This window comes from Amblyomma maculatum, chromosome 4, assembly GCF_055883805.1.
Source record: "Amblyomma maculatum isolate TAMU_Amacu chromosome 4, ASM5588380v1, whole genome shotgun sequence".
Taxonomy (NCBI): domain Eukaryota; kingdom Metazoa; phylum Arthropoda; class Arachnida; order Ixodida; family Ixodidae; genus Amblyomma; species Amblyomma maculatum.
This window is the reverse complement of record NC_139347.1, coordinates 15682142-15704079: the sequence shown is the minus strand read 5'-3', so window position 1 is coordinate 15704079 and position 21938 is coordinate 15682142. Positions and strand designations below refer to the sequence as shown.

The window sequence follows — 21938 nt, the reverse complement described above, 5'->3', positions numbered from 1 at the left end:
TTGAACCTTCTTTTTCTCCCGGGCCATGGAGCCGGTTGCTACTCCCTACAGAATTGTGGCGTAAATTCTCGAAATGCCGATCTGTTAATAGAGAGAATGAGTACAGCGTCGTTTCGCGTATTACAGTTGCACCGTCTGATCACTAGAGGGAGGAGGGAGGAGGGGGAGGGGGGGGGAGAGAGAGAGAAAAATGTTTAAGCGAGCTAAGTTCGAACAAAGGCACTGCTTAATTGCGCCGTGCTAAAGCACCATTATTGATGAGTCCTCCAATCACCATTTAATCGCAGAGGTGGTGCTCTCGGTCTCCAGTTGCACTTGCTCTATTAATATCGAACCACGTTATCCTTATCAGCAGCAAAAAATTTCCAACTGCGCTACGCGCGTCTAATCAGCGAAGTGCCTGTCATTGCGCTTTGCAATGCGCTGCTCGAGGACAGGCCGCCACGTTGATTTTCTATGTCTTGCGTTTAGGCAGCGATACGGTCGCGGTCACCACCTGGTACACACGTGTAGTTTTCCTCACGCCCTATAGTATCTGACACTGACAAGACTCTGTGTATATGTAATGTGACTGCTTTCAAGCCGCCTGACATCCGCATCTCACGGCACGTAGGAAGACAGGTGTTGGAAGGCAATTAGTTGCACGGATATTGTCCTTGAAATATCAGTCCTTGGGGATCGTACTTCCAAGTTTCCCTAGACAAGGATCGTTCACCTGGCACCGATCTCTTCTCAGCCCAATGCGACACTGCTCGTGCCGATCGACTATGCGACAGCTAAATGCGGAATCACCGTCCCCTGTTTCCTATGACAGGTATACCCTTTTGATACGCAATTCATAAACCAACAGCATGGTCTAAAACATATGCATGTACACATATAGGCTCTGAATACTAGACGAAACGTTGCGTGCACACAACGCCTCATTCCATTCCACATTTGTTTAAGGAGAGACTGGGAATTATAACACATCGAGTGTGACTTTGGTATGGTCAGAATTTCTTTATCTAATCACCTTAACTGATAAATATAGGTTGCTCTCAATATGTGTTTTGTTGGTTCTTTTATTACTGATGTGTGCAAATTTTTAACATGAATTTTGTTCCTTTGTGCAGAAGCAACTTCCACGTGAGGCCTTGCCGTTTACACTTTCTGCCCTCTTCTTTTCCCCTTCCGCTTATAATTGAACGGGAATAAACTTACCTAGTGAAACAAATTCGTCGAAAGCTGCGTCGAAAACTGATTTTTTTTAGTGCCGGCACATAGCGAGCAGGATCAATTAGTATTGCTAGCAGTGTGGACAGAACCATCATGGCAACCGGGGATGTATAATGCTTGAAGGAGCGGAGAGGAAACCATTAACACCTGACAAGGGCAGACGCCGAGTACAGGCCACCCTTAATCGAATTAAACGACCCCAGAGGTTCTCGGTCAAAGAACCTCGAAGGTGAACTCTTGAAGCATCACCTCTACGGACACCGGAGCTTCAATAGCTTGCGACAAAAGGCAACACAACCTTGTGCCATGTGGTTATTCCAAGCTCCCTAAAACCGAGACAGAGCTGTCGCAAGCAACCAACAAGCTCTGCGCTGACACTGATAGCCTGGGTTCATTTGAGAAGTAGTAAAGTCGCTGCTGGTCGCGCCGCGGTTTCGTTCTCGGCGACATGTGCTGAGACTAACTAACGAAGACAAAGGGCTAAATTTGTAACTCTGGCAATAGGTAGCCAGAAACGAAGCCGTCTGAGTGCGTTTGAAGGTTACTGCCCCAGAAGGTAACGGCTTCCAAAATGACCGCCATTGGCGGCAAGTAGATTTACTCTTTCTTTTGGCACGCCAACCTGCGTTTAGTCTTTAATACCGCTGTAGTACTGCTGCTCAGGCTCTCCATTGTGCTTGGCCTTCAACTTCTGATACAACGGCGCACTTTGTCGTCCATTAACATATACAAAGCTAGACTGGCATTGCTCAGCACACTATCCGAAGAATGAATTCAAACGTTTAGGACTCATCAAGCAATGATATTTCAACAGACTTTGCTCTGGTACGTTTCACCTATGTTTCATTTGTGATCAAAACTCTCTCCCCGCAACGTCTATATTTCTATAAAGTAGAGCATAGACAACGTAAAACGCGTACTTCAAAGACGAGCGGGACACAGTGACGTTCAAGGCTGAATACATAATACACTTATTGAATTTTGTTTTCGCAGAGCAGATAAAGCAAATCTAATTGTTTCTGTGAGTTCTCCTCTGTTTCACCAAAGAATGCTTTCTCACAAAATGGTATATTATACATTCGGAGGTTTAGAATACGCAAACGCCAAGTTTTATCAGAAATTTTTATTTATTTGAATATTCTGCAGACTGTTGATTCGGCAAAAGCAGGTGTGGTTGCAATAGCGACAAGGACAGAGCTGCAAGCCGAATGTGGCAAATAACAAAAGGCGCAGCAGTGTGTAAAGGTTGAACAACCCCGATTCTACAAAGCTTAAATTTGCTTTGCAGCTGGTAACAAAACGCTTTGCTATCAGATGCCAAGTAAATTTGCTCAATGGAGCTCCATTGCGCAATGAAGTGAATATTAATAGTGTAAAGCAATTTTTCTGACCTCCGACAGGACGTTGTATTACTTTGTTACATCCCATGCTGCAAGAGAATTGTTCGCTTGTCAAAACGGGCCCTCTTTCGTTTTTATACATGTCTCATCCTTCCATAGCAACATGAAGCTCCTGCGCCGGCAAAACTTCATAGGGGGAAAATTTCCGCCGGCAGTCGCGTTGCAGTTAATTTGGGAAACCGAGGTGTCCGCGTTTTTGGTTTTTGCGTGTCTCTTGCATCGTACCAGGCTCGCTTCGAGGTTGTGTCGTGCACGCTGCATACACATCCTTCCTGCCTCAGTGTCAGCAAATGTCAGCACTTTGGCGGAGCGGTATTCGGGCCCTTATTTACGACCCTCCTTGCAGGTGTTTTTGATTTTAGGAACAAATTATCGTCAACCTTCCTTCGTGCGAGCTACGCGCCGCTGTAATCCTTCGCCTTCGCTCTCATGCAAATTAGTTCATAATTACGAAATATTCGGCAGCGCTATGCATTTTGATCAAATGTTTTCTTACCGCAGATATTTTTTTGTGTGTTTTGCTAGTCTTATAATAAGCTTGCCGTTTTTTTTTTTTTGCTTGTCTTTTTTTTTTTTTTTTTTTTTTTTTTTGCTTGACGCAGTATTCTTCAATGAAGTGCGCGGATGTACTTGATGGAATTTTTGGAATGCTGTTGTAGACGTCCTCGAAATCGGTGCCATGCGTAAGGCTGATATATGCAGGGGCCTACGAACTAGTCTACAAACGGGTGTACATACTGGTCTTCTCAATTGCATAAGTAGTCCGCCAGAATATTCACTCGTTTTTGTCAGGGTTTCTTTCCTAACATGCAAATCAGGAGCGCTGCTATGTGAATTTCTTTATAGTGAAAGGATAGAACCATAAAATGTCGTTGCTTGAGTGTTTCTGAACGCCAGCAATTAACAGAGAACATGGGAAATGAAGTTTCCTGGCATCTGTAAGTGTAAAACACATTCGAGATCGTAACAGCGCATTAATCAGATGTAGCAGATGCTGAGCCTCCATGTAACGAAGAAATTTCCAAAAGTAGCACTTCGATGTACATATGAAACGCTAACAATCAGCAAACATTGTCGAGCGTAGACATGCCTTACTGACGAGCACATTGCAATTTCCTTACTGCCAGGTATGACAGGTCTTATTACGGCATGCGTGCACGGTCGTCCGGTGCCTCTCTGCCCGCAGGTAACTACGGCAGGTAACTTCATTCAAAGAGCCAGTTTATTACTATTTATTACCCTTTTTGTTTATTTGGTTATTGCCACATCCTCCCGTTTTCGCTGGAATCAGTGACTCATAGTAAGCAAGAATCGGATAGAACCAGGCGGGAAGAAATTAGCACAGGAGCCGCACGTTCTTTACATGCGTTCTGTCTATGGATCTGCAACCATCAAGGTGCCCATGTGAAGATATCGCGTCGGAAAAGGCAGCCACGTTGGCCTCGCTCTCCACTGCCGCGCAACATTAGACATTTATTTTCACATCTACGGTAGCACACCGCTATTCAAATTTACTATCAAAGAGAAAGATGAATGATCGCGTTTTATTAGCTAATGGACAGTGAGTGACGAATTTCTGCCCCTGTTTAGACAGCGATTTATTCCTGTTTTTTTTTCTTGTGTTTTTCACAGTCAGGAAACGAGACTGGCTCACGCAAGGTTGCATGCCACTCTGGATGAACAAGCGCGTATTTACGGTGAGTTTTAAAGCAACTGCGCTTCCACCTGGGCTGGCCGCCGAAGCTGTCCCACGCGGCCGTCATATTGGATCTATTAACATGCCCGCTCTAGATGGCGAAACTATCCGGCAGTACTTAATCACAGTGTTTAGCATAATCTTGTTCGCGCAAAGAACGTTAGTAAAAGACAACGCGCAGGAAGAAAAAAAGCAGGAGGAAAGGGGGGGGGGGGGGGGGGTATTGAATCAATGCTACATTCCTCGTTCAAACATGGCGTTTGACCAACCGGCTGCTCAATATATCTTCCATATCTTTCTTCGTCATCTTTTCCCTCTGTAACCTCGTTTCAATCTTCCTTTTGAGTGCTGTATGCTAAATTTTACTGATCATTCATTTCTGTTCCATATCAATGATATGATATGGAACAATGATATATTCTCTCCCCTTGTTGATACTTTCAGCTGTTGTTCAAAAGAGGTCTCAAATTAAATCGTTTGTTTACTTTAACCTGCCTGCTAGAGGTTCGACTCGAAGACCCATCTGTAGTGGGCGAGCGAGCGAGTCCTCTTTTTTTTATTTGTTTCCGTATGAATGCAAGCCTGTGAGTGCAAAGTGTACGAAAAACGAGGAGTCGTCTCTGTTTCTCACTATGCTTCCTTTTTGTGTGTCACGATGCAGAACGAAATTTGAAAACTCATTCAGCGTTGTTGCTGTGTGCGTATGCATCTGCATTTCACAAATTGCACTTTACTCTCCCATAGCCTGAAAATTAAACCAGAAGTAAAAAAAGATTTCGAAATTCTCTTTCCTATCAAGCTCCAGCGATCTGTGTTGTAAAAACCGTCTGCTTTCTGTCTGCGCGTTTTGATCACACGGCGCAAGAGCAGTGCGAAACAAAATGAAATGACGGTAGTGGAACGCCATTACAGAATGTCGGAAACGCACGGCAGCATTTTCCATAAACTCTGAAGGAACAAAAACCAGTGCGCGTGAGCGAAATGTAGCTCGGATCAATTCCGCACGACTTGCTCCCACAATTTGTTCACGAACTTTCTTGCGCTTTCTTGCGCTTCCTTGTTTGTTTTGGTTTATTAGTTTGTTTGCTTGTTTACTTGTTACCAAGCCAGAGAGCCTCTTTCATTGCTTGCGAGGATCTATGCACGTGCGATCGAACCAAAGTGTGAGCTCCGTTCGCAAACGTCCAGGGTTCTTTTCCGTATTTCTGTACAGAAAGGCGGGAAAAAAAGAATTTGTGAACAAGCACAGTTGCGTTTCGTGCTTAAGTTCACTGTTTTTGATCGCACGTCAAGGAACAAATATTTAAATGAAATGGGCCCACTCTCACGTGTACCACTTTTTCTTGGTGCTGTGTCTTGGTGTTATAGCTATAGCATTTCACAGTAGCGTGCATTGAAGGATACAAAAAAGAAAAGGAGGGGAAAGTAGTTCTTCTTTCTCGGTATACCTTATGGTTTCCGAGAGACCCTTTGTTTACCGTCACTCTTCCATCGTTTTAGTCTTGCCGTGACTGCAATGCTTGTTTGTTTCTCCATTAAGGTTGGGTTCAAGAACAGCTTCACTGGTTAGAAGATATCGGGAGACGTCTTCAGTGAAAGCTAGTTGTCATTGGATTCCCACTAGCACATTGTCAGTCATGCCGAGCTTGCTTTGAGTTTGTTGGCCTCATCGGCTTGCTTCGTTGCAACAAGTTCAGCCTCTGGTGAAACACGACAAATGTGTGCTCACGCTCAAAGGACGGACACTAGATGTCAAGCAGTGTAGAATAAGGTGGTTGTCAGCTGTTGCCAAGCAACAAGTTACAACTCCGATGGAGCTTGTATTTTCAAAAGGTTGAGCTTGAAGAAAGCCCTAGAAAAAATCAGCAAGCTTGGAAGGCGCTACTTGCCCAGAGGGTAATCTTAAGCTCTCAAATTTCACAACTTTCCTCCGAGTTTTTTCTCCGCATGTAAAAGCCTGAAGTTAGGGTTGCTTCTAGTTCGTCCTGGCTTTGCGCAATATTCTTGCTGGAGCTGGAAACGTCTGAAAGAAGATAAATTAGGGTTGAGAAACAAAGCAGTCAAACTAAGAGGTCACGATAAATCTGTGTTCATACTCAAAGCACAGACACTAGATGTCACGTGAAATATCTGTTTGGGCTCAGCGCACAGTCACTAGAGATGAAGCAGGGATCAATGAACTGCTGGTTAGCAGTACGAAAGCTGCGAAAAAAATAAGTAATAATTAATCGGAAGGTCTTTGCATACCCTGCAGCGCGCAGCGTTAAAGGCGGTGAGCATCTTTCTACCTGATCGCTTCGTCGGCGCTTTTCCATTCCTTACAAACAGCACTCCCCCCCCCCCCCCCCCCCCCTTCTTCGTCCCCGCTTCTCTTCCGAGCTCATGCAGAAGCAAATTTACACATGCGCCTATTAGCGCGAAAACGAAGAGACCCGCGCATAGGAACGACTTTGGCTTCTTAGCTGGGCGCATCGTCGCGGAGCGCTTAATTGCTGCCGACTCCGCACGAGTCGCTGCTCTTTCCTGCCCCCATCGCTACCCGTCTCCGTCTGCGCGCCATCATGCTCGGGCTCTGTCAGTGCAGCATGCTCCCATGCCAGTGTTTCTTGCTGGAGATATCGCGCATCATGCTCGGGCTCTGTCAGTGCAGCATGCTCCCATGCCAGTGTTTTTGCTGGAGATATCCAAAAAAGTTTTCCTCCTTCTTTTATTGCAAAAAGGGGCACCTCACTTCTTCGCGGGGCGTAGCGCCAACGGTAGCGCACTCTTCTTGCCTCGAGCTATACATACTACAGTATTCCCGCCCGCTCGTTTACCTGCGCGCGCCTGTCACACGACATCGCGTGACCCGCTGTCACGTTGGCTGAGCGTCGCCGCATGCGAGCCGGGATTCCGCGAAGGAGGAGTCAAGGAACTAGCATTGGCGAAGAAGACCGTTCCTCGAGCGGTAATTAGGCCCCCGTGAGCAGGTAGTCCGCCTGCGCTCTCAAGCGCCTTATTAGAAGCGCTGTGTGTTACCGACTCGCTGTGCTTGTTGTGTCGGCGATAGCACGCGAGCTTAGTTGCCTACTCTTTATCTGTGAGTCTTTCTCCTTTCCCGTAATATCGCGTAACACACTCGTATGTTTGAAGCGGGAGGGTGAACGGTGAGAGAAATGTCAAGGACGCTTCGTACTCTTCTAAAGACACGACATATGGAGTTGGAGAGTTAGATGAAAGTATTTCCTCGGTGGTATAAACACTGAGAAGACGGTGTAAATTCCTGGCAAGACTCATGGTACCACGGTGCAAACTTTTGCATCCGGTTGGTCACTGAGCGCAGCTGGAGTGGGGTGATACCTTCGTCGAGCTTTGTTGTTTTTCTTTTGCGAGATGGAGCAGGATCTCAACTTCATTTCTTTCTCGAAATCGGAGATGCCCGAATATGTCTCGTTAAGAACTAATGCAGCTAGCTGAAATTATTTATTTGATTTCTGCACATCTTTTATTCTGGTCACGCAGGGAAGGCACTAACGGGCACGTTCACCGCATTACTTAAAGCAATTGAACAAAGAGTAGCAAAAGTGAACCATTCCTATACATACTACTAACTAGACAAATATATGCGAAGATAAGAAAAACTACTCTCTATATTGACGCATAGAAGACGATGTCAAAGTCTGGGACGACAAGCGCGAGCCTGGAAGAGAAAGGTTGGTTTGGTTTGGTTTGTGCGTTTTGACGTCCCAAAGCGACGCAGGCTATGAGAGACGCCGTAGTAGCGGACTCCGGAAATTTCGACCACCTGGGAATCTTTAACGTGCACTAACATCGCTCAGCAAACGGGCGCCAGCACAGCAGAAAGAAGCTTGAACGCAAGACTCGTTCTGGTCGACCATTCAAACCGTCTATCTTTAGGCCATCCTTGGCGTTCTTTTGAGACGTCATGTCATGTACGAACCTGGCAACAAATTGTGGTTCTGGACGCCTATTCGCCGCTGTTGACTCTCCGAAAAACTATTGCGGCGATACTTCGCGCCCTACGTTGTTCAGCGACGTTTAACCGACGTCACTTATGAGGTGTTGCCAGACGAGGTGTCGACATCAAAGCGACGCCAGCAACAAGCCGACGTCGTCCACGTTGTGCGTATGAAGCTGTACAACTCGGACTGACTTTGACCTCCTACTTCCTTTTATACTCATCGGGACGATGCTTCCTGAGGAGAGGGGCAAATGACGCATAGAAGACGATGCCAAATATGGCGTCTGGGACGACAAGCGCGAGCCTGGAAGAGAAAGAAGCTTGAACGCAAGACTCGTTCTGGTCGACCATTCAAACCGTCCATCTTTAGACCATCCTTGGCATTCTATCGAGACGTGACAATATAAAAAAGCCCAGCAAATGAAAATTTAAAAAAAAAAAAAGAAAATATTTATTTTAAATATTTTCAAGTGCCCTGTAGCAGCCTTTCCTCGATATAGCCTAATAGGTGCTATTCATTTAGGTTGAGCTGTTAAAATTTTGAGAAGTTGCATGCATGTGTTAGTAACTTCACACTTGTGTCAAATTCTGTAAAATTTATTCTGTTCTGGTTTCAATTAGGTCGTTTAATAAACTGATCTGCTGCTCGGCACACGACTTTTTTTTTCATTGTTGTACGTTTCTCTCTTTGGTCGACCTTGCAAACAATGCGTGATGAATGCGATAGAAGCCCCTGCAAGAGGCATGCCACACTCTCAGCATGACAGATTTTTACTATATTAGGCTCATTTATCCGCTGACCTAGTCGCCAAGAATAATGTAAAACCTGCAAGTGTTTTCAAAGCACTGGTGATTGGTAACAAAGAAACATTGGTTAGCTTAGGCTCTAGCAGCAGATATGGAGAAGAAGCGCATGAGTATGTATGAAAAATGGCTTCGCTTTAGAGAAAGGCGTACCAACGGCCAAATATCGAGGTTACGCTTTCTGTAGCAGTCTCCACTTGCGAAGTGAAAAATATAATTGTCTCTCAATATCGATTTTGTTAGGAGCAATTACACGGCTGCCAGTTTTCTCAATTCACTTCTAAAATTGGTGCCAATTAGGGCAAAAATGTTTCGCTGCCTAACAACCAGCCGTCGAAACACTTCCTTCCGTTTGCGAAGACGAAGGTGCGGGCGGCAAACGGGCACTAATTCCGATGTAATGGACAAAAACTCGAAGTCTCTAGATACTGGATATTTTTGGCTTCTTCAAAAGTGTTCCTCATTTGTAAAGCGCATGCCTTGTAGCGAACGAGCAGCTGCAACGATCGCCGGTGTAAATATACTATAAGACCGTATTGGCCCTCTTTTAATCTTCCAATCAACTCCCCCACCTCCTCTCCCCTTTCGAGAAGAAAAGAAAGTAGGAAGGAAACGTCCGTTGACGAGCTTCGACCCGTAACAATCGCTCGGTCATCCGTCTACAACTCGTAGAAGTGGGATTAACAAACTCCGTGCTTTTGATTCGCTTGACAGGGAGTTTCCGTCTACTTTCCTCTCTTTTTCTCCGCTACTTTTTGCATGAGTATATATTTATTTCATCTGCAAGATTACTTTGCAGATTATCTCCTTAGTGGCACATAAGCCAACGAGCGGTACCATAGGAGGAGTCGCCGAGCTAGTCTACGCTCGCTTCTTTCTTACATCCTTCATTTGCTGCTTTTCTTTTCTTCTTCCTTTCTCTATGTATTTCGGTCTCCAATTACTAATGAGCGGGGATATAAGACCTTGTATGTACGTTCCTGCTGGCACTGCCCTGTGCAAGCACTCTCTTTTATGGAAAGAATCTCATGTCTCGCTCCTCATAACAACGGCGGAGCTCTTTTTTTGGTTCGGTTATTCTCTTGGAACGCGCTTCTTCATGCCGAGTTCGCTCGAGGTCGATGCACAGAGGCACGCAGCCCGAGTCTCGCTGTGACATCCATCACGTTTGCTTTGTCACCTGCATGTTTTCATTCTCTCTCCTCGGGTTATTGACCGAACCTTGCTAGGAACCTGGCGGTGCGAATTAAAACTCGATTCTTCGCTGAGGCAAAATTATGAGCAGATTCTAATTTCTTTTCGTTTCCCCGTCTGCAGCTTGATGTGAAACATTTGTCATGCAGCACCTTGCGCAAGTTTTCAAGTACAGTGTCAGGATCAGATCAACTGTATACGCTGTAATATTCGGTATGTCACAAGCTAAACAATTTCTAAAGTTTTTGAAATCCAGCCATCGGGAGGGGGGGGGGGGGGGGGGTAGATGTGCTCTTTTGTTGTCAGTGCCTCCTCTCCACTGCCTAAACGAGCAGCAGACCTTGGCATGTTTACTAGTTACGTTTCTTTTCATTAGGTGCCTTGCGTTTGTTGCTCAGAGACGGCTTTACAATTGTCCCGCCGCGGTGTTGCAGTGGTTAGAGCTCTCAGCTGCTGTGGCCAAGGATGCGGGATCGAATCCCGGCCGCGGCGGCCACTTTTCGACGGAGGCGAAGAGCAAGGCGCCCGTGTGCTGTGCGATGTCAGTGCGCGGTAAAGAACACCAGATGGTCCACATTTCCGGAGCCCTTCAGGACAGTGTATCTCATAGCCTCGTAAACCACCAAAACAGAACAGTTACAATTGGCCGCTGATTTCTAAAGCTTCCTAACTCTGATATCAAAGTACCTCGTCCTATATCCTACATGACAGGCAGACATTGCAACCATAGCGGTGCACAGGGACTTCCAGTTCCGCTTTCAGGATGGAAGTCGCGGCCGAATCGGCACGTTTGTCAGTTTAGAAGGAAAAGGAAAGAAGGGGCTGGGGGGGGGGGGGGGGGGGGGGGAGGCTGCGCGTACTATTGCTGTAAATATCCTTTGTCTGCTTCAAGAATCGACGAGGCCGCGGTATGAAAAGGGTTTGCGAGCAATGCTTGTGCCTCTATGCGTGCTCCCGGTAATGTATTTGATTTGTGTGTACGCGGTTGATCTAAGTGTTTGTGGCAGCACGCCCGGCGTGTGACACATTTTTTTCTACTTTCAGTATTAACACCTGCAGACTCTGAAATGAGCCTTATCTCTGCGATGTAGCGTAATGCATTACAAGTCAAGTACCCACCGAAATATCCGTGACCTCATTTCGAGATTTCGCTTTGCGACCGGGTAAATATATGCATGACGCACACACGGTCAGAAAATGCACCTAAAACGGGGGCTAAACGGGACGATGCCGAAAACACACACACAAAAAAAAAAAAAAAAAAAAAAACCGGAAACACGTCGACTTTCAATAGACTCTGTCAACGCGTATAGTGGGGCGCTGAAATGTCACCCTAGTCACTGGAACGTTATCTCTAAAGACTTAGCGGCACCGAAACCGGATGAAACGCAGAACCTATTGTATTTGTAAACCAACGTCTTAATTTCTGTCTAACTTCCGAAGCAAATCCGATCAACTCAAAACTTTCGTATAGATCGTTGCCATCGCCTCGGGGGTGCCTTGCAACGCAGTTGCCGTTCTCGTAAGTTTTTAGGCATCCGACTGCGGGCGGAATTTCTCTTCCAGAGTTAAGAGGCGGTCTTAGGTGAAAGCGCTGCTTGGTTTGCCGCTGTGCCGCCAGTCATAGCAGCCGAGAAGATCCAAGCATAACCGTGACTGCAAACACGAAATGATTCAGCCGTTTGCGAGAAGTACCCGGCTAACGAATATTTTTAAACGAGATCATCATAATAGTTCGTGCTCCTAGGAATGTGTCATCTATTACTGATTGTCTGGTTTATCAGATGTGCCAGTCTTTTACCTTGTGATTCACACTCTGTAAGGACCCGAGCTAGTACCGAAACTACTGCAAACTCGGAGGCATTAATTATTTGTAAAACGTTTTCTGGCTCGCGCCGTTTCTTAAGTGCGCTCACGAATGGATGCAATTGAAAACGGAGTAAGAACAATTTTAAATGGCATTTAGGAGACGATGGGTGCTCTGTTTTCGGTCGGGTAGGGTCCTCAGTCTACGGCTCCTGTTTTTTCAGCGATAGAAGAGAGGAAGAGCCATAGCTTACTAGTGTCACTTCCATAGACACAAAAAGCTACTTTTACATGCATGCGCGCCCTCTATAGTAATCACAAAAAGGACGCCCAAGCTCAGCCCACGCCCAAGGTCGCTGCCTTCTTTTGTCCTATGGTATGGGTGCCTATATCAGCTCAGAGTACGTGGGAAAGCTAATAGGTCGCGGCGTTGGCTGGAACCTATAAATAGTGGGCAGTATTCGAAGCACTGATGGCTTGCGCCTTTTTATGCGCTACAGCTATATCGCGGCAATTGACGGCTTTCGTCTTGAAGTTGAGCCTGTAGTCAAACTAAGTTGTCTATAGGACCCCTCTAGGCCTCATGAAACGCGCACCTCTACTTTTGTCCGTTATTTTCGATCGATTCTCGCCTTATTATTTTTTTTTTCACATTCCTTTGTTCTCTCTGAAGAACGCTGCGACTGACACCGAATGCAAATATCTGTCCCTTCACTTGGTTCGTGTTTAATCAGTAGGCGTCAAGCTTGCATCAGCGTCATGCGTTTTGACTAAATTTCCGCCTCAGCTTTGTCGCAGCTGTGCTTTGATGTTGGTAGATGGCACATTTTTCTGAATTGGCCATGCCTGTCTTCCCAGCTGTCAACTGCGCCCTTTGGCTGGAATAAAGCGAATGGGATTTTTTTTTTTTTCCTCCCGCGTCGGCTCTCGGCGCGATCGTTTGTGTTTCTGCCTTAGCGCTTCAGTTCCAAGTCCTTGCAGCGTACGTGCCAGCTTGCTTGCTTGCTGGCGCGTACTCGTGTACTTGTCATACGTTTGCATAATAATTTCCTTATTGTAATACTTTTGAGGTGGAGTTTTGAAACTGGCAACAGGAATGTACCTTAAAAATAAAGATTACTGTGCTATACATGTGGTCGTATAGTGCAGCATCACTATTTATGGTGTTGTACGATAATTGCTGCGTGGTCGCACGTGGAGAAAAAAGTGTGCAATTGTGTTTTTTTAGCATTGAGAGTTTGGTTCACATTTAAATATGTCAACAGTTGTCCTTTATAATGAGCCGCCATGGAAAGAAAAGCAAAGCAAACGTCTTTGGGAAGTCAGATTTTTATATATTTTTCGGCGGTGTGAAACCGTTATTAGACTTAATGCTTGGCAATAAAAGTTCACCTTAACGTTTCAGGCATCTTCGCTTCTGTTTTCACCAAAAAAAATGCAGTAATCTGATGCGCCTCGTCGGGCATACGTTTGTGCAGGCTTTGCGCCGATATAACTCAACTGCGAAATGCACCTTATACGTGTGCACCAGCACGTTTTTTACGACAATCTCGCAGCCTTGAGAAATAGATGTCATCAGTGCGCACATTCGCGTCCATACACTTCCTTCCCATGACTGTGACGGCCTGCAACAAGCATGATTACTTACCTGCTGAGTGACAGCGATGGTAGGCCTACGAGAACAATCTGTGTCGGGTGTCGGCTGTATAGAATGTTCCAGATTTTCTTTGTTCTGGCGTTTCCAGGTGTCTACAAACTTGTTTGCTCAACGAAGTTGCTTATAGAATACATCTTTCTCATGGACGAGCCAGGTTTCCTGGTAAAATCATTCGCACGCTCTGGTTACGTGGTCGCGATAGCGCTACCTCCACATACGTGCCTTAATTTACTTTTAAAATTCTTTAATACTGTGCTAAGCACTCACTCTCTCCGTGGTTAGGTCTGCAATGCCGGCGTTGAGCCATTTCTGAGAGACCTGCAGCACCGATGTATTCTTCGACCTGTCGAGTCTCGCACCTGATTTTAACCTTATTACATTCCTTTAATGCTTGATTTGACTGGGATTGGGCTTTTGATTGAGACTGACAATCGGATTGGCACTTTGCAGCTGCGCTAAATCCAGTTACTGTGCTCCATGCCTAAAACTTTCAACCCGAGAAGGGTTAAGTTTCCACGGCAGCCAAAATGAAGGAGCACTTGGTCTTTCTTTCTTTCTTTCTTTCTTTCTTTCTTTCTTTCTTTCTTTCTTTCTTTCTTTCTTTCTTTCTTTCTTTCTTTCTTTCTTTCTTTCTTTCTTTCTTTCTTTCTTTCTTTCTTTCCATTCTTTGAAGTATTAGTAATGTAGGCTGATGGAAGGCATCTTTGAAGATTTAGAAGAATGTCCGTACTTTTAAGTATCTAGAGTCCGTATGTTTAGATGCTTTGGAGCAACTTGTTTCATGTATCCGAAAGATCACGGGTTAACAATACAACTGTGCGCGCAGAGCCACGATCAGTACGATGTCGATTGCAGTGCACAGCAGTGGTATATGGCTCAGCCCGTGTTTAACTTTCCTCTCAGAGCAGAACAGATTTAACAGTACTTACGTAATAAATAAACGTCAATGTAATGAAATGGTATAAAAGTAAAAAAAAAGAAAAAGAAAGAAGTGGCTATTCCCGCGGGGATTGCCATAGTAAGCCTACATTATCTGTACTTGATATCTCGTTTTATGCAATAAAAATTTCCCCCAGCGGTTTAAAAGAATCGCAGTTTGCGCTGTAGGAGTTTGTAAAGGTGCATAAGTATTTCCATTGCGATTATATGTGACAGTGCACCCCTCCCGTTCTCCAACCTCTTCTCTGCACAGGATCCACTGAGAGCACGTTCTGCTTCTGAGGTTCTATGCTCAGTTTTGTTTCCACTTTTGCAGCATGATCGGAATGTTGAAACTACCTCGCAATGCACTTAGATTAATAATATCCGGACATCGCTGAATCCACTGATCCAGGTTGCAGGTATTGAAATTATAAAACAGTACCCATCCACAAAAGGTCATGAAAATCTTCATTCCGGAGTGCGCATCCCTCACAAGACACCCCTGTGATGTGAAGAGGTGTTGCGGCCCGCGTAATCCTTTTTTGTGCAGCAAAGCCAACCGAAAACGGGCACTCGCGACGAAGTCAATGCCGCGAACGCAGCGGCCCGTATCGCCTAGGCTGTGAAGCTCACGCCACCCGCGGAAAATAAATGCGCTTGTTTGCAAGGCTGACAAGACGTTGACAAAGCAAGCAAGCAAGCAAGGAAGCGAGCGAGCGAGCGAGTGAGCGAGTGAGCGAGTGAGTGAGTGAGTGAGTGAGTGAGTGAGTGAGTGAGTGAGTGAGTGAGTGAGTGAGTGAGTGAGTGAGTGAGTGAGTGAGTGAGTGAGTGAGTGAGTGAGTGAGTGAGTGAGTGAGTGAGTGAGTGAGTGAGTGAGTGAGTGAGTGAGTGAGTGAGTGAGTGAGTGAGTGAGTGAGCGATCCCACCGCATCTCATGAATACATTCCTTTGCCTCTGCTAATCGCTTCTGGTTAATACCCTTGAAGCAGCTCTGCTGCGACTCTGCCTCTTTATTAGGAGATCGCGAAAGTCAATTAGCCAGTCCTAAAGTTAGGTCCTGGTATGTTAGATAAAGCAGCTAATCAGTACAACTATATTATGAAACTGTCAGTCGCTGCAGAAAAATGAACTGCAATCGGCCCCTCCTTGCTGCCTCCGCCTATTTGCACGTGTGAGCCGTTAGAATTGATAGTCCTAACACGCTTAGCCACTTTCAGCCAGAACAGGGGTGTCTTGCATAAAATTTTCCATCTTAATCCACTTGTCACGATGCGTAGCACTAGACAGTTGCGCATGCAGGCAAAGTAGCGCCAGAGCTTAGCAGGAAATAATGTATTCGCATCCAGTAGCGGTTCCGTACGCATCATTCGAACTCCCGTGTTCTGTTCACCTGACTTCAGCTATTAAAAATTCAAAAGCTTGCTCCAGCTCTCTGTTATCTGTCTTCTCATCCTTGTCATGTCTGTTGTATTGCTCCTCTAATGTATGACGCAACCACAGTGAAGTAGCTGTGTAACAATCAATAACGTATGCAGAGCGCGCCCTCTAGGGAGTGGCGCCCCATATAAGATCTGTTTATACCGACAGCACGAAATGGGATCTGTGAAATCTAGTACTCTACAGATTATATACCTAATATCTGCAGTCTGTAATAATATTCGAAGGCTAAAGTAGATTATTTAGAATTGCAACTTCTGCAGTTTGCATAAAGTGTATTGATGTTATAACGTCTTCAGTTCTAATACCTTGATTTCTTCATGGCGGTGCTTCTGACGAGAGAAACAGCGTCCTTCAGCTGGTAGGAAAGTCATTGATTAGCTAGCCTTGGATTGACTATGTGCCATGATGTGATGGAAGCAACAGCCACAGCGAAAAAAAAAAATAGGAAAAAGAAATGCCGGAGTATAGGAGTGACGCCGCCTTGCGTTAGGGAAGGCAACTGGAGCTGCTTTTCCCTCCAATAGCAAAGCAAGATTATTACCCGTTTTGTACCTGTCGATAAACTACTGCGCTGCAGAGGTACACAACACAAGGAAAAGAACAAGGAAAGAGACTGACAACTCTTTGGAAAAAGCGTTTTCGGTGTCTACAATTTGCGTCCAGTTTTGCTATACGCGCCTCCATCCCGGTATCCCACGAGGTGCTGCAGCGAAACGATGGTGGGGTCCCGACTGAAAAATTTCATTCCATACCTTCCTATCCGGTGTTAATAACTTAACTAATGCCACACTGCTGTGTTGTATCCAGTATCGACAACTCAGTGGCGTTGGCTCGACTTGCGAACTGAGGCTTCCCCCTCTGTCCTTGACTAGCAGCTTACCGGTATAGCTCAAAAGGAAAGTATACAACAGTTGCATCTTACCTGTACTCACCTATGGGGCTGAAACGTGGAGGCTAACTAAGAGAGTTTTACTCAAGTTGAGGACAACCCAGAGGGCTATGGAACGAAAAATGGTAGGGGTAACATTAAGAGATAGGAAGCGTGCAGAGTGGGTCAGAGAAATAACTCAAGTTACCGACATTCTAGCGGTAATTATGAAGAAGAAATGGACGTGGGCAGGACATGTAGTGCGAAGAGAGGATAACCGATCGTCGCTGAGGGTAACACACTGGATTCCAAGGGAAGGAAAGCGCAGCAGGGGGTGGCAGAAAGTTAGGTGGGCGGATGAGGTTAAGTTCGCTGGGGTCAAGTGGATGCAGCTAGCACAGAACCGGGTTAATTGGAGAAATATGGGATAGGTCTTCGCCCTGCAGCGGGTATAGTCAGGATGATGATGATTATTATTATGATGATGATGATGATGAACCTTGTTCAGTGCTCTTTCATACCGCATGGAAAAAGAGCCTTCAAACTAACAAGGCAATAATTTTATGTGCATGCTGGGGACCGAGCCATAATCAATATAAATTTAAGTATACGAGCTCATCTATTTCAGCTGGTGAGAACTTGTAAAAGATAGGAGAGAGAGAGAGAAGGGAGAAGAGAAGGGAATTTGTTCAGCACTTTTTTTTAACACTAGACGAGGGATTTAGTACGTTTTCAGTCGGTATCAATGAATTCAATGCTCTATATTTTCCGAATTTTTTATTACTCTGAATACGTTCATTGAATCAAAATAAGATTTTTTTTAACTGTCATGCTGCCAAAATTACAACTAACCACAAGACTTCTGTCAAGCTAACTTTGAGCTTGCTTACCAAAATCGCGGCCATTTTTCTGGCCGGGGAGTGCGAGCGTTTCTTCCGAGTTCTGCCGACACACACCGCCAGTATTATTATCCCTTTCTGTAGCCTCCTAATCGGAATCACGCCAATGGCCTGATGGCCTGATTGCCGCAGAACCACTTCAGAGATCTATTGATGGGGGTGGTTTGGTTCGCAGCTGGATCACAAATGCACGTTTTTGTTGTTGATGTTGTTCAGGAAGCATGAACTGAAGCATTTTGTTACTCAGCAGTTTCAGAAATGATAAATAAAGAAGGTGCATACCAAATAAAGCTTCAAGCTATTCTGTAAGAGGCTGTATGCTCGCTCTGTAGTCTGGACGAGAAATTAATTTTATAGTTTGGGGGTCAAAACGAACCGCACCATTCACTCTTTGCATCATTTTGAGGACTTACTTCCTCTGCTTATAACGTAATGTTTGTTCAGAATGGAGCTTCGGAACACTCGCGTTTGTAGGAATCGAGGTGCTGGTGGCAACAAATATGAAAAGAATGACCTTTTATGTGGAAATGCTAAAATGCACGCGCTAGCTACAGTGCGATGGGTAACCACGTGTTTGCAAAGTTGGTGGAGAGGAACAGGTCAAGTTTACAACGCGAATGCTTAAATTTGGAGTTCCGGTGACTGCGCAACAAGCACGGCCCGACATTTGCATGGCGGGATGGGAAACAAATCGCGGGAAGTGCGTCAGGTAGAAGCCTTTTACAGCAGAGGCAACGCCTGACAATGCGTTGCCAACAAGACTGAACAAACCGGATGCTACGTTGAGAGACGAAGCAAGTCAATCGCCACAAATATCTGGGCGGTGCATCGCTGAAAAGTTTCCAGATAAATTCAGCTACTATGGTTTCGAAAGGGCTGTCATTTTTCGTGTATCCTTGTGCTTTCCTTCAGAATAGTACGTGCAGACGAGGTTTCCAAGGTACGTATACCACGGGCACAGAGGTGTGGCATGTTCAGCCTTACCAGCGACCTTTGTAAGCCTGCATACAAGTCTGTCCGTCTCGCCGCGTGACATTTCAGAAATTCCAAACTTTTCGTTCCGACTCGGGTGGGAATGATAAAGCGGCCAATACAATGGAGACTCATTCAATAGAGCTTTAGGGCATGAGTACAGTTCAGTTATACATAGTTATCAAAGTTGTAGAGAAACACAAAACGTGCTTTTTCTTCGAGGTCCCTTTCGCTATCATCTACCTGTTGTGACCAATTGCAATAATTGCACTGTCTGTCCACGCGTTTCAAATTGACAAATGAATAAATGTTATGTTTTATACCCCATCTTGCCCGAACATTTTATTAGAGCTACAAACATTAAATAATAATATGCACAGCTTAAGAACATCAAGGAGTAGTGCTGAATGGATATCAACAAAATTCTACACCTCGAAAAAGCTTGCCTACTACGCAACTTCTTCATGGCTGTGGACTCTTAAAAAACTGAAACACATTCTGGCAACTAGAACTTTGCTTAAGAGACTGCGGCCGCAAGCTTAGCGTCGCAAAAATGGAATTTAAGCCTGTGAGCGTAGGGGTAATTCTAAAATGACTACACTGAACAAAGAGCCCTTCATTATTTTAGAGCACTTATGCTAAGTAACAACTGACCTTCGTAATTCAATGCTGCTCGTTCCTCTTGCTCTCCTTCGAGGAACTCGAAACTTCGGATCGACGCGCAGTTGTGCTTACCGGCCCAATGAGCTCGAGGAAACCACTGTTCGAAGAATGAAGTGCCATTAGCTAACGACTGTGTCATTAATGCCACGTCTATGGCTGTGTTACGCTTAATGTAGCTGCAGCTCGTTAGTGGTGCTGACCAATCTGAGTCTGATTCCGCAATCGGCGAGTGACAAAACCGGGCATTACTTGATGCAGGCAGCTCAGTTCGGCGATCTCCGAGTTAATGATCGTGCAGTTCAATAGCGAGCTGCTAAATGACGCTAAGTATTGCTTTCTGGCAGGGCGCTTACTGATCGGGGGAGGCGGCATGCTACCACTCGAAGATAATTCGACTCATTTGAGCACTGCCCGGGGTTTAAATTTAACTCTACAAGTTCCAGTAGCGAGGTCCGATAAGGCACTTTGTGCCTGATGGTTTCACACAATCCGGAGAGATTGTGCCAGTTTGTAATTTACAGTCGGGACGCGTATGTCGGTCGCGAACGATCTGCGGTCGGTTGAGTCTCGCAACCCAAAGTGCTACAACAGCAGGGCTCTAAAGGAGAGATTAAGTGGTTCAATTCCTGAAAACGCAAGACGTAAGAGCGGATGGCATGCGGCGCGATTGTGCCAGACGTGGTGGTTCGTAAAGCATGAGGGTAATTTAGTCGAGATTGATAGTTGTTGACTCCTTTCTGGACACGAGCGCCCACTCATTTGTAAGCATTCATTTTTTCGGACTAATTGCCGCGCAAACCCGAGTGACGGCAGGAATGCGTGGACAAATCTTACTCAGCGTGTTTTAGTTTCGCGTTAAATGCAAAGTTTTGCCGTTTGGGTCGAAGCAATTTTTGCCCAAACTTTGAGAGTTCTTTGTTTTTCACAAAAATGAAAAGAAAGTCACAAATATCCATCGAACTTCGGTGTGGCCTCCAGAGAAGCGAGCATCAGAGTTTTACTCAAATGATGAAAACAATAAGTCAGGTCGTCATGTGCAGGTTCCCTATAGGTATGCAAAGTGGCGCACCAGTATTCTGTACGTTGAGCGCTAAACGCGACTAGATGAACTATGAATGTTTCCTAAAATCCCTTGCCTGATTGAAAATGCTCATGACTGTATAGTATGCTGGTCACTACTTTTGAGTAGACAGATAATAGAAAATTCAACACTGCCTGTTTTTTCAGTTTCTCATATTGTCTTGATGTATTAGTTTAATTGCTTCGTGCTTATTTATTTATGTATGGGCGGGTATTTAGCGACTCAAATCATGGCCGCGAAAATCAGAGAATGTACTAATTTTGCCTACCGTTTCCTTGACGCAAGAAAAAGTGTTCTGTAACATCAACAAACAGAGGACACTAGCACGCGAAATAATGAACAATTGAAAAGTAAACAGAAATAAGGAAGAGAAAGTTTAGCTTGCAAAGAAAGTGTAATTATAAGGATAACAGTCGGGCTATTCGAGTGACACAACTGATGTTACACGAAGGGTAAGGAAGTTAGAAGACGGCATGAGAAACACGGGGCTGACATTATGACCACATGAGACCAAACGAATTATTCACAGCTTCAGGAAGACGAGCGTAAGTGGTGATGAATGGGAGAGGCATCTTCTAGCCCTTAAAGGTCTATTGACCTTTTTTTTTTTTTTCAAGTTCTCTTGAAAAAACTGCTTATTCCCTTCATTTCTCCTGTTTTTTAAACAGTGTCCCTTGTTCTCGTGTTTGTTTATCCGTTTGTTTATTTGTTTTGTTCCTGTTACTTTTATGTTCAGGTTTCATCCCTTCTGGAGTACAACATTCTGCGTTTTCAATTCGCCACTACACAAACCACAAAAGAAAAGAAGTGAAAATAGCGGTGAAAAAAACAATCGGATATTCAGTAAATGGCAGCGTTCTGGAAGTCGTTTACTTCACTTTTCGTCTTTGGTTCTGTAGAAGCAGTCTCCGGCATGTGGAGCGTAAATGGGCGCTTTTGGTTGTACTTTACTGCCCTCCAGTGCCTCTTTCGCAGTGTTCTAAGCAATTTCCTGTGTGTTTTTGGTTTTCGAGTGAGACTTCTATTACTCGTTGTTCTGTTACTAACGAACACGACAAACTTTACTCGCGTCTGCTTGCTCCTGTCTTTCCTACAAAACCTCTTGTTCAAATTACTGTATTTCGCTGAACTTAAGAATTAAATTCTGGATTAGTGCTCGCATGGTAGGAGAAAAAAAAATTCAATCACTTTTGCAAGCAAACACTAGCCATTCTGTTTTTAGTATCTCATTGCTAACCATAACATTCCACTTTTGGTGAAAAGTTAACAAGGAAATTTATATTAGCATTCTGTTGCGAGGAAAAGGGACCCCGGAAGAAACGCTGCCAGGCCGCGACTTGACTTAGTTATAACCGAAA

The 21938-nt window shown here is 45.0% G+C and overlaps 1 protein-coding gene across 9 annotated transcripts in view; it reads left to right on the top strand.

The window, feature by feature from the left end:
- The window catches only part of LOC146190336 (dopamine receptor 1-like), a 389794-nt gene that overhangs the window by 321083 nt on the left and 46773 nt on the right, over positions 1-21938 (top strand). For 4 of the 9 annotated variants that reach the window (XM_084600805.1, XM_084600806.1, XM_084600812.1 and 1 more), the window contains one exon: positions 4251-4315. The exons of the other annotated variants lie outside the window; for them this stretch is intronic. The gene's annotated coding sequence lies outside the window, so the exon portion shown is untranslated. The remainder of the gene's footprint in view (positions 1-4250; positions 4316-21938) is intronic. 9 annotated transcript variants of the gene reach the window in all.